General features: G+C 40.8%; 1 long non-coding RNA gene across 1 annotated transcript; it reads left to right on the plus strand.

Annotated features, from left to right (window-relative positions):
• The first annotated feature begins 1,368 nt into the window (after positions 1 to 1,368).
• On the plus strand, positions 1,369 to 8,497 carry LOC106885028. The gene is made up of 3 exons (XR_001411337.1): positions 1,369 to 1,404; positions 6,086 to 6,251; positions 7,235 to 8,497. It is a non-coding gene; the product is annotated as an uncharacterized LOC106885028 (long non-coding RNA).
• The last annotated feature ends 4,411 nt before the right edge of the window (positions 8,498 to 12,908 follow it).

Below are 12,908 nucleotides of genomic sequence, written 5' to 3' on the forward strand. Positions count from 1 at the left end.
CTCGGGGGGGGGGGGTGTCGGTTTCCTCAGAAATGTCCTTAAAAAGGAGTCTTCCCTTGTCGGTTTCCTCAGAAATCGCCTTAAAAAGGAGCCTTCCCTTCACATGTTACTGCAAAGACCCGCTGCTCTACCCTTCACAATAAAAATAAAATAATAAAAATGCATCCCGGGGTCTGCAAGGTACTGTTTGTCTTGCTCCATGGCTATCAAGAAAGGTATTTACACTGCGCTTTCCTGAAATTGTACTTCTTTTTTTTTTTTCCCCCCTGCTTTTCCTTTTGTTACTCAAGCTCGCCGGCTCTCACACCCCCAGCCCTACCTTTGCCATTAATAATTTTGCTAATTTCAGTGGGTTTGGGCACATCAGGTTCTCCTCACACGGGGGTGCCTCTGCCATCCAGAAGACAGCGTGCGACGGATGCTACCAGGCGATACGTGTAGATACCTTTTCATTTTTTAAATTTTTTTAATTTTTTTTTAATTTTTTTTACCCCTCCGTTGGTTAAAAGAGCTGACAAATAGCAGCACGTTGACACTTGTACGTCTCTGGGGAGTTCTCAGAAGGCATCCAAACATTCAGGTTTTCAAAGCTTCGCATTACCCAAAAGTATTAAGTGAATTTTTCCCGAGGCCACTAAAACAAACTAGTGCTCCCACTTTCGCAGCTCCCCAGCCAACCTCTTGGGGATTTTTTTTTTTTTTTGGTGTTTTTATTTTTTAATCTGCTGAAATGAAGTTTCGTATCTTGCCTTCTAAAGGCGAGGTTTGCTTCCAGTCACACCGCTGGGATCGGCGGAGTTCTGCTGGGTGGGTGCCCGGGTCAGCGAAAGGAGAAGCTGGCTCTAGCCAGGGCTCACAGCGTTTTTTCTGTTTTCAGAAAACGCAGTTTCAATGGCAATCTCTCACAACTCTTGATTTTGTGTTGCCGGTATCGCGTTCGGCGCTGTGACCGTCGTTTCACATAACGTCGCCCGCTGCCTCTGTGGGTTTCTGCTTACTGCTGTTTGCTTTCCCTCACAGATTTCTAAATAAAATTTATTTTAGCACAGCGCTGTTGCCGCTGTAGAAGTGATAACGCCTAAATATAGGAATGCAGTGTAAATATTTATAAAATTCCATTTATGAGGCAGGCTTTTCTAGGTGCCTCCCCAGGGCAGCAGCACGTGTAGGGGTGTGTGGGGGACTGGGAGGGCAGCTGTGCCAAGAATTCCTGCGGGAAGAGGGTGAGGGGGCTTCAGGAGATTTATTCTGGGGAGGGCCGTTTTAAGTTTGGCAAGGGTCCCCACAGAAAGAGGACTTCTGGTAAGATCAGCCAAGCTGAGGTGTTGCATCGCTGCCCCTGACAGACCGTTTCTGTTCATTTTGCAGGCAAGGTTCTTCATCCCGGGTCGCTCGGCACTGCAGGTAACACACATTGCCCTGCATCTCCTCTTTCTTAAGTTGGCTCCCGTTACACAAGAATCACAGAATGATATGGGGTTGGAAGGGACGTCTGGAGATCATTTAGTCCAACCCCTCTGCCAAAGCACGTCCACCCAGAGCAGGTTGCACAGGAACATGTCCAGGTGGGTTTGAATGTCTCCAGAGAAGGAGACTCCACCACCTCACTCAGCAGCCTGTTCCAGGGCTCTGCCACCCTCAAAGTAAAGAAGTTCCTCCTCGTGTTTAGATGGAACTTCTTACGTTCAAGTTTGTGCCCATTTCCTCTTGTCCTGTCCCTGGGCACTACTAAAAAAAACCTGGCCCCATCCTCCTGACACCCACCCTTTGAGTATGTACAAGCATTGATCAGATTCCCCCTCAGTCTTCTCGTCTCCAGACTAAAGATACCCAATCCTTCAGCCTTTCCTCATAAGAGAGACGTTCTTGTCCCTCCATCATCATTAGCCTTCATGGGGCTTATTTACATGAATATGTTTGGATGAAGGAAGAAGTATAAGGATATTTTTCTTGGATACTTCCTGTCCTTATTGCAGATCTGTCTTTTTCTGAAATCCCTGGTATAAAAGATGCTAAGAGACTCCTTCATCCCTGCTGTGTGGACGGTGTTGGGCAGGACCCTCAGAAAAGTCTATTTGCCTGTTCCCTAGAGTCAGTTTGTAGGATGATGAATCTGGGAAATATACACAACTTTCTTCTCTGCTGGCTATTGGGCCTGGTATCCCTTGCCCTTGGTCTAGTATTGAAATGTCAAAGCACAGGTAGATTATGACTTTTCAGACTTAATTTAAAGACCAAAGCTCAGTCTGGCGCATAAAAGTCTACTAAAACTACCCGTCCGTTTGTTGATTTGTGGTAAATAAAATTCTTTGCACAGGATCCTGCCTGTGTAGGACTAACACAGCCTGTGCTTGTGAGGAAGATGGGGTGTTCCCAGGTGCTTGAACACGATTGTTGGCAGAGCCCGGAGCGCAGCGACCTTTCCTGCTGTGCCTCCGAGCGTGCCACCAGCTCGGTGCTGCTCGCCGGTGGATGTAGGGCTGGCAAGCATCCTTCCTGACTGGTTGCCTGTGTGCAGCCACCCCGCCGTGGGGACCAGGAGAGCTCCCATCTGGAGTTGTGAAGCAGTTGGGCTTGAGAGCCCACACGTGCTCAGTTCCCTAGTGTAGAGTGGATGCAGGCATAATTCCTGTTATTTTATGAACAGTGGCAGGTGTCCTTCAGCCTTCATCCTCCAATCCGTGATTGCCTGATTCCGTGATTCATAGATCTAGTTCATACTGCAAAGACTTTGGCATCCCAAGCTCTGTCTTCCAGTGTAGTAGAGAATGACTTACAGTGTCATCGAGGCCTTTGAACACATCACTAACATGGTAATATATACCGTAAGAGTGGTGACTGCGGTGAGGATGGTCCAAACAGCTCAATAAATGATTAAGAACTACAGCTTTCAGGCTGGGCTTGACACTGATTTGCATGGCCTTGAGCAAGTCAGTTGAACAGGGCCACACTTTCTCCATCAGTAAAGTAAGAAGCTACTTCACAGGTATGCCGGAGGATTAATTAGGTTTTCTACAGCATTTGAAAGCTGTTAAACATTAATGCTTATTAGGATGAACAGCCACGTAAAGTGAATGACCCAGTGTTTCAGTTATTTATAGAGGTAGTGTTCCTTGGATCATGGATATACAAACACCATATAAACTTCACTTTCACTCCTTATTTCAGCACAAAACCTGCTTCTCTCCTCTACCTGAGCGCAGTTATTTTCCACTTTTCCACTTTTACCCTGTCTCAGAAATAAATAGCAACAGGGGAATTATCCGTCTTTCTGTCGCAGGATGGAGTGATAAGGCAGCAGCCTTCCTGCAATGAAGAACCCAAAATGCTCCAACTATTCCAGTTCTTCCCCTTGTTCTCCCCCAGCCAAATAATAAGCAGTTAGAGAATGCTAATTCTTCCTACCTACATAGATGTTATAACCCCATGGGAGGCCATATGCATTGCTGGGGAGATGGAAAGATGGGCAGAGTCTGGGCAAGAACTTGAGTAGTGATACTTTTATTTCCTGTAACTTAAAAGTCTTTGCTTCTGCCATGTTTATTTTTTCTTTTATTTTTATTGAATAAAGATGTGTTCCCAGACTGATTATTGTAAGGCAATCATTGAACAGTTGCCATCACTGTCTGCATATTTAATTTTGGGTCTGTGCTGTCATAGAATTATATGGGGTTGGAAGAGACCTCTGGAGATCATCTAGTCCAAGCCCCCTGCCAGAGCACCTAGAGCAGGTTGCACAGGAACTTGTCCCTGTGGGGTTTGAATGTCTCCAGAGAAGGAGACTCCACCACCTCTCTGGGCAGCCTGTTCCAGGGCTCTACCACTCTCACAGTAAAGAAGTTCCTCCTCATGTTTAGGTGGAACTTCTTATACTCAAGTTTGTGCCCATTTCCTCTTGTCCTGTCACTGGGCACCACTGAGAACTGTCAATCCTCCCATGTTTGTCATACAAATTATAAACTTTTGTTTGCATTGAATATTTTTTGTATTGAATTTCTGAATAGATCATTAATGATAAGCTATTTCTAAAATAAAAGCTCAACAGTTTTCAAATGTTATTTTTGTTTAATGACTTCCTGATTATTATTGATTTTCAAGGACATTTTTGTCACATTAAAAATGATCTTTCTCAAGCTCCAAACTTCCATAACCTTTTGTCCCTCCCCTTTTTGTTCTTGTGTAGTTTGATACACTTTCAAATAAATGTTTAAGCTGGAGGTGAATTAAGCCCAAATAAAAATGATAATACCAATACTGATAGAAAATCTACCCTGTTTTAAGAGTCAGCATGTATACAACTTCAAAATTCATAAAGAAATTACTATTGAATCACTGCATTTTGTCTCTTAAGCAGATGCAAAAAGATATGTGAACAACTACCTTGAGGTAATCGTTTATATTAGTATGTGATACTGTTCCCTTGGTTTCTTTTGTCTGCCTTCCAAAACAGCTTATACAGCTTTTGTGTAGTTGCCTGTGATTGTTCACTTTCTCTGTTCAATTTTAGAACAGCACCATTGCATAGAGGCAGAGGTTTTCACTTGTCTCACTTCAGGGTACATCTGGAAAAGAACTGGATTTTTTGCCCCCCCCCTCTAATTTTGCAAATGTCATGAGTTTATGGGTATAAATAGCCACACAATGTTTCAGTCCCTTTTCTTGAGGCCTTAGTGCACGCAGCAAATCTTCCTTTCAGAAGCAAAGTGATGTTACAGTTCGATACTCAGCCTCAGCACAGCACGTCTCTTGAGTCTGGAGCTTTATGTTAGTTACAACATTGAGGATCAAAATTGTTCCTGCTTGGAAAATCTTGTTCTGTGCTGATCTGAGTCTGGCCATACTTCAATTGATGGAAACTTTTGGAACATTGATGGAAATACTTGTCCTACCTTTATTTGTCCATCCCGACAGTTTTGCTCACAACCTGTTGCGTTGCGTTTTTCTTGGTAATTACAAAGCATACAGTTTCTATGCCATATCATTTAGATGTTGTGCAGAGCTTGCTAGTTTAATCCAAGAGTAATTATTTTACTGTTGACTTTTAAAAAAAGTGAATTACACTGATGTCAGTATACATTTTATTCTAATCATTACTAATCTCATTCAAAATACTCTGTATTCCATACTGTATTTTTCAGTTTGATACATTTCTAGTTTCAGACCACTTGCTGCCTTCCTGCAAATTTAACAGGGCATTTTGTGACGTGCTGATGGAAACATACTGTATTCATCTGAATGGATATCCATCTTAGGTCGTGCAGTATATCAGCAAGTGAATTATTCATTTATTCTGAAGCAACCATTTAAAGGAAGAGAGCAGCATTCAGTAGCCCTCTGTGTGGAGCTCCTGGCCACACCTTGGCCTGTGCTAACAGGGAGTCAGAAGCTTTGTTTGCTGCTGTCCTTTGCCTGGTATTTCTTTCAGAGCGTGACGGAGCACACAGTGGTTTTCTTCCACGAATCCTAACCAAGCGCCGTGAAAATGTGCCCATAAAGGCTAATACCCTTAAAAGTACACATAGCACGAGAGAGTGCAAAAAAATGAAATCGTGTAGAGCAAAGCCAATGGTGCACCACCCCCCGGGGTGCTCAAATTGTTCTACTTACTGTATTTTCCTGTGGCCAAACACTTTTCTGTCATTTCGGCATGTGTTCACGGATGAACCTTGCTACAGCTTTTTACAACATTGCAGAGTTTTGCTTTTCAGAAAAGCCATTGCAGTTTGACTTTGGGATCCATTTTACCTGCTAGTTCTAGGCTGATGTCTTAGCACTTCACATAAGCCTCCTACAGTAGGTGTTTTAAAAATAGGCACAGATAACAAACGTTCTACTGGTTCTTACATTTAGATTTTTCTAGTTGTAATTGTTACATCTCAATAGCTATCAGCTCATATCTGGCAAAATATGTCGACAAAGCAGTATGTTTCAGAGATCAGGCTTGTTATTTCAGGCATAGCACATTCAAATCCAGGCACATCTGTGCTGGCTTGTTCTCAGAGCATTGTACTGTAGCAGTGTGGTCTCAGACAGCCCTGGGTCGGGACTAACTTGGAATTGTCAATGTTGTGTTTTAATTTTACAGACAAACCTGAAAATTCAAGAAATAGTCCATGGACTGCATGCAGCTGGTCAGCAAGTGGAACCCAAACTGCGGGTCATATATCTCGCATTCCTGAGGAAGGCTGTTGTTAGATAATTGCCAGCCATAAACTTTTAAGTGTAGTTTAGATGAAAAAAAAGATAAAGAGGTAAGTTTCAGTCACAGAGGTGACTTAGCACACAGGAGGCAAGTGGGAGCGTGCTTTTCATATAATACTGCGTGGCAGCTGTAGCTGCCACAGTGCCTGTTCTTCCAGAAACAGAGCAGCAACTGCACGGGCATAAGTGGACACAGGGCCCAGAAAATAGACCAGCCATGCAAATGGTGTATTTTTCCAAAGGAAATGTTGCAAGAGTCAAATCATAATAACAAACTGAAAAAAAAAAAAAAACCCAACATGTAAAAACATTCATTTTATTTGCTTTGAAATCACTGCTTGTGATTTTCCATACGTGATTTTTCATATGTGTCTTTGTCCTTATCAGTATCCTCTCTGATAGATTAGCTGTCTTTTTTAGTATATAATAGTTAATTAAGCAGCACCAGCATTTTTCCTCTGTTCTGAGAGCTGAAGTTTATGTCCCTGAAAGGCCGTGGCAAAACACCTCTTTGCCTTCAGGATCGTTGGAACAAGTGGTACAAGAAAGCTCTGTCAGTCTTACTTAAAGACTGTAGTTCTTCAATTTGAGTTCCATATTATTGCCTATATTTGAATGCTAGAGAAACCTGTCAGTTTATACTTTTCTATATTTATAATTTATGCCTTCACATAAAGCACACATGGATTCTCTCCTGAGCCTGTAACTATTGCGTGATTCCATTTATAGGTATAATCTACAGTTATGTTATTTTTTTAAGCAATGTAAAAGTATCCTCAGTTTTGAAAGCTGATTTGTTAGTTATTAATTTTTTTTCCATAAGAAGAGGCAAAAAATTAGTTACAAAGGACAGTGTTTTTTTCCGTTTTGAATTTGAAAACATGTTGCATGTAATGATTTTCCCTGCTTAGTTAATTACAGCTACCTTCCATAAGGGTTCTCAGTAATGAATGACTTTAGGTTTATGCAGCATATTTCTGACTGTTGATGGGCAAAAATTTGCACGTTGACAAATATCCTTGTATTTTTGCAGCTGTTTAGGTATCCTTTGGATGTTTGCATAGGTGCTTTTACAGGAGCTCGGGAAAGGAAAATATTCTGATAAGAATGAACAAACAGGAAAATGTGATTGCAGTCGTCATACCTCCAGAACTTCCTCAGAGACACATGATGTAGCCCATGCAGGCTAATCCCAGCCGCTGCATGGAGGATGGTCTTTCGTTTCAAGCCTGGGTCATTTTTCATGCTGTTTACCCTGACACTTTTAAACAAACGGTTAATCACAGTATGGAGGAATATATCGTTTTCATTACTTTCAATACAATGATTTCTCAGTTTGTGATAATCAGTTGCAATGACTTAATATAAGCCACCCACCTATATCTTTTATTTAACTACAGGACATTTCTGTCAGACATAGCTAATAGGTGTTCCTGTAAATGAAATTACATGCATAGCCTATAAAAATCAACAAAAGACTATAATTCATATATTACTCCTCAGGTTCATATTCTGCCCTGATAGTAGAAATTGATATCCTTGCTTAATACAGCAATTCAAGAGTAAAATTTAAATAGAGTATTTCTAGATGGAGCTGTAATATAGGTAACAAATACCTATACATTGGCCTTTTCAAGGAATACTGGTATAGTGGTGCTCATAAAATAATAATAATGGAAATTATTTAATTTCTAATTTTAAAATTCCACTTAAGTTTTCAGTTACCAGGAAATAATAGTCTACTCTTTTTGACCTATATTTTTGAATTAACATCTTCATGAATGGTGTCATTGAAAACTGAAAAATCAGGAAAGGAAATACAGTTTCATTTAACAGATGTGAGTTTAGCTGAGATGTAGCTAGATCTAATTTCAGGGACATCAGATCTGCATAAAGCCAGTAATTTTTTAAAACGGCTGCTCACATGCTGCCAACAAAATTTGTGTATACACTTACTGACTGTACGGAATCCAGTATTTGCATGCAAAATATATTTGCAAAATTGGTAACTGTGTCTGAGGTCATATTTACACATCTAAAGTATCCATTCTGTATATGAAGATTCCTGTTTCCTTATGTATATACTCCCGTGAAACAAGTTCCTTCAAGTATTACACTGGGATAGTTTAGGTGTCCTGTTCTTCTACTTACAGATTAGTTCCTGTATGTCCTCTGTCTCCTAGGATGAGTTTTTCAGTTAAGAAATGCTTCTAATCTGGAAAGAAGCAATAAAATGTTAAAATCCAATATGCTAAAACCAATTCTTAGCTATTTTTGTTATAGGATGCAAGGACTTAATTAAGCCACAATTTTTACTCTTTCCATTATTCTTCTATTTGTTGCTTATGATAGTATTTACTTGCGTGAAAGTGATTTATTTAAGTCAGTTGCATTTCTGTTGTTGACTTTGAAATCAGTGTCACTGTAAGAAACTACCAGGAGTAGGATCATAAGTAGCCCATAGGTTTAAGGTGTGGTATAACTCATTCCAGAGTAACCTAAACGTAATCACACAGTGATTACTTTGCTGTATTTTAACTAATGTGGATCAAATGCGGAGAGGTATTAAACAGGAAATTACCAGTGGACATCCCACTATTCTTTTTGATTTTAAGTCAGAGATACCTGAGGATCTAATGGTAATAGTGAAACCCCTGCTGAACCTAATTACTTTAAAAGGAGTATGTCAGGTATGCTTCAGCACAGGTTCTTGATGACTAGGAAGGTGGGAGGTTCAAACGTGTTACACCTGGTGCACGTCATCTGCTTCGTGAAGGCAATTATTGCAGCAGCAGTTAAAAGTTAGTTATAAATAATATTAGTCACACTTGACGTTTAAATCATAATTTACACACACTGTTTGTATTTAATCTAAGATTTTCCAAGGTGTGCTGGTATAAGGTTAGTTCATCTGCTGTTTTTGCAGCTCCCATAAGTATCTTCGCAACCTTCACTGACATAGCACAGGTTGCAAGGTTATCCCTTTCCTCACAGTCAGCAATTATACATTGATTTTTCTATTTGTGCATATGTAGAGCGGTGAAAGGTGCAAGTGTTTAGAGAATTGTGTCAATCACAGAGTATATAATAAGAATGCGCAAACCTTTGGCTCTATTCTGAACATTTACTATGTAAACAGTAATATATACATAGAATTTATAGCAGGAGCAGGGTCTAGCACTGGGAATAGAAAGTTTGGGAAGGTTAAATACGGTATCCTTCTAATTCCTAATATCCTAATATCCTAGCTAATGAGAAACTGCAGCGCATGTGGTGAGAAGGAGTTTGTGAAACAAGGAATAAGCACGTCCAGCCCCTGCACCAGGGGAGCATGGAGGTGATGTGATGGAGCATTCCACTGTCAATAATACCAAGAAAACAGTTTAATTGTACTTCAGAAAGAGGAGGGAGCAGGTGATCTTGGTATAATCCAGTTGTTTTTCTGAGAGGCTTTGCTTTCTGAGAAAAGCAGGCTGCAGCTGGAAGAGCGCCGTGAGGTAAAGGTGTCCCTGCATTTGGTGGTTAGTGGAGGGTCAATGTAGAGCCCAGTGGACACTGTCCATCTCTCTGATAGGGAAGGTTCAGGACCAGAGGTTCTCCTCTGAGGCTTGTGAGACAATCTCCAGCCTATTTTCAACAGAGCTGCAGCACATCAGATACTTTTCTCTCTAGGGAACAAAGGATTCTGGCTGAATTCATGCAAGATGATGGTCAGCCATTCTGAGAGGGGTAAAGTCAGATTGGCAGGTTTCAAACAAGATTGAAGTCACCTTTCTCATGGAATTAGAGCTGGCAGTGGGAGTGGGTTTTCATGGATGTATATCTATGTAGGATTTTGAGCATACTGCTCCATCATTTAAAATCTGTTTTTCCCTCTAGGAAGAGACCTCTCTTTAGAGACAGATTAGCTCACGTTAACATCTGCACAGGAAAACAGTGTCCCTTCTCAGTGGCAAAGGATGCTTCTTAACATTTGTGATTCTGAGTTTTTGTGTGTGAGTAGGGGAATTGTGGACTGACAGATCACCTGCCTCGGTTACCTCCTGCCCTTAAGAGTCTTACCTTTAAGTGTCTGACAATTCCACGCCTCAAGTTAAAGCAGATGCTAATTGAAAAAGTTATGGGCTGGTGTGTGTGAGACATTTACAGCGGTGCTCATGATGCTGTTCCAGTCTACAGCTTAAGTACAACTCACATTTCTGTAACTCGGATTTCCTCTGGAGGAATTTATTCTTGTGGGAATGAAAAGTAATTTGCATAAATTTGTTTAATTACATCTGTGCCAAACTTTCTAGCAATTCTGCATTTGCCTTCCTGCTTTGCTTTCTCACCTTTCCAAGCCCTTTACTGTCCTAACCAGCCAATCCACCTATTGGTATCACCTTTATTTCCCAGGGAACAGAGTACCTGGACAACAGGAATGCCTGACGTGATCTTCTTGTCTGATGCTGGGGTTTGGCCATTCTCAGCCTTTTTCTATGCCACAGGTTTGATATCAACATAGGTAGAAAATACACTATTTTAGTTAGACCCCTTTACCATACCTCTTCACCTAAGCTAAGATCATGGATTGTATCAGAACCTATGAAGAAATTCAAGCAAATCCTACTTACCAGATACAGAAAATGTGGCATATTGGGGAACAGTACCATTTCAGTGGAGAAGCAAGGTCTCAGGTGAATTTTTATGCCATGCCATATTGAAAGTAAATGCTGGCAAGAAAGTTAAACAACCAAGCAATTCCATAAGCAGCAATTATCAATATGTACTGTACATTTCTATGCATCCATGCCTCCTGCATCTTCCCACATCATCACCATCTCTTCTCTAAATACTGTCTGAGGAGGAGAAAGCAAAAGATTTAACTTGTTCTGAACCACTTCTGGACTATGTCATTGAAAGTCTCATGCAGACTTGAGCCCCTTCTCTTGGCCAGAAGGGAGGAGAGTCTTTTCACCTTACCTTAGTTTCCTAAAATTTGTGGAAAAGTAGTTTTTTCCAAGTCTTGGTAAAGACTTGGTGAACTGGGCAATTATGACCAAAGGGTATTGGAGGAGGCAGACATTTTAACACACGCATACAGCATGATCACATATTCTTAGAAAGCAAGGCTATTAGAAATAATGTTTATTGAATGCTATAGATACTATTATTTGCTTATGCAGTACATGGATTTTTCTGTTCATGGAAGGAATTACTTATTTCAGTACTGTAACATATCCAAAAAAACTTACCAATCAGTAAAATCTTAGTAAGCCACTTATTTATTAACATCAAATTTAGGCTATTTTATTCAGCAGGAACTTCCATCTGTGTTTCTTCACCTTACTAAAAAATATTGCAGCAATATGAAAAATTCATATTGGTGTTGTGTCACATGAAGTATTTTACAAGCTACCAACTGCTTAAGCTCCTTAATTGGTGAAAATCATTGAACAACTGTGGTCATGGTAAGACAAACTTTAAGCCAGCACCACAAGATGCAGAAAATTATATTTTAGATGCCAAAAAATGCCATAGTAGAGCTATAGGAACTATCGATATTCATTTCCCTTTCCTAAATATGTGAGGGTGCCTTCCAGAAACCCAGAACATCAGCATTGTGTTGGGTGGTTGCTGGGCCAAGATAGACGGAACATCTGGAAGGAGGGTTGCTCAGCTGTGTCATGAAACCCATTAGCCCATCAATCAATGCCAACAGAGGGTGAAGATGGAACCATTGTCCTCTTAGTTTACTATTTTTGTGTCTTTGCCTATATCTTTCATCATGTCTTCCGTGGCCATAAAAGCATCTTCTTGGCTCTGCAAAGTTGTCTTCTTTGATTTTCAGCTTTCTGTGCTCATAATTCAGGGCAGGTTTTGTTTTCTGCCTGGAGAATCCTGATTGCACTCACTGTTTACCCATCACTTTCCCAAGAGCATACCCCTCTATCATCCTGCATCCCCTTTTGTGACAGTTAATTCTTTTCTAATCATCTGATAAAAGGTCTCATCAGCCGAAGTACTGCTAAAGGACAGGAAAAGTCTTCTGGAACAGCCGAGGGATGCCAGCACTGCAGGACTTTCTCTAACAAGCCAGTCTTTTTCCATTACAAAGAATAGGTGAGAATGCCTGGAAATGTTCAATTACAGGGTTTCTAGGCTAACCTGCAGTAATGTTTGCTTACAAAAGCGACTTTAGAACACATTGAAGTGAACTCGAACATAAATCCCTAAACGAACTCTGGGTGTATATGAACTCTCTATAAATACACCCTAGTATATGTGAGGGTTTGGAGGGATTATAGATAGAGTGTGGGTTCTGTTAATCGCATGAATGTGGCTGGAGGACTGTATGTTTGCAAATTATTGTTGACAAGTAGAAGTTGTCAAAAGCCCTGCGACAGAAAACCACCTCTTTGGTGGCCACGCACAACTCTGCTACAGCCATCACAAGAAGTTAAGTCCATCCACGTCAAATTGGTCAGTTCCTGCTGGGCAGCAGCAGTGACCAGGGGCTCATAGTTCTGAGAGTCATGATAAATGACTCACGTTGGCTTCTTGTCTTATGTAGGCTAAAATTTCTGCATGTCTTCAGGAAGGTGCTTTCTATAATGTTTTCAGAATTTGGCACAAACAGGCTGCTGGGTAGGTTGGGGTAGATATTCCCACACATGTAGTAGAAGCAATCAGCGTGAGATGATACCCACTCATGACATTTGTCTGTA

Source organism: Calidris pugnax, unplaced genomic scaffold (assembly GCF_001431845.1).
Source record: "Calidris pugnax isolate Ruff unplaced genomic scaffold, ASM143184v1 scaffold40, whole genome shotgun sequence".
NCBI classification, from domain to species: Eukaryota; Metazoa; Chordata; class Aves; order Charadriiformes; family Scolopacidae; genus Calidris; species Calidris pugnax.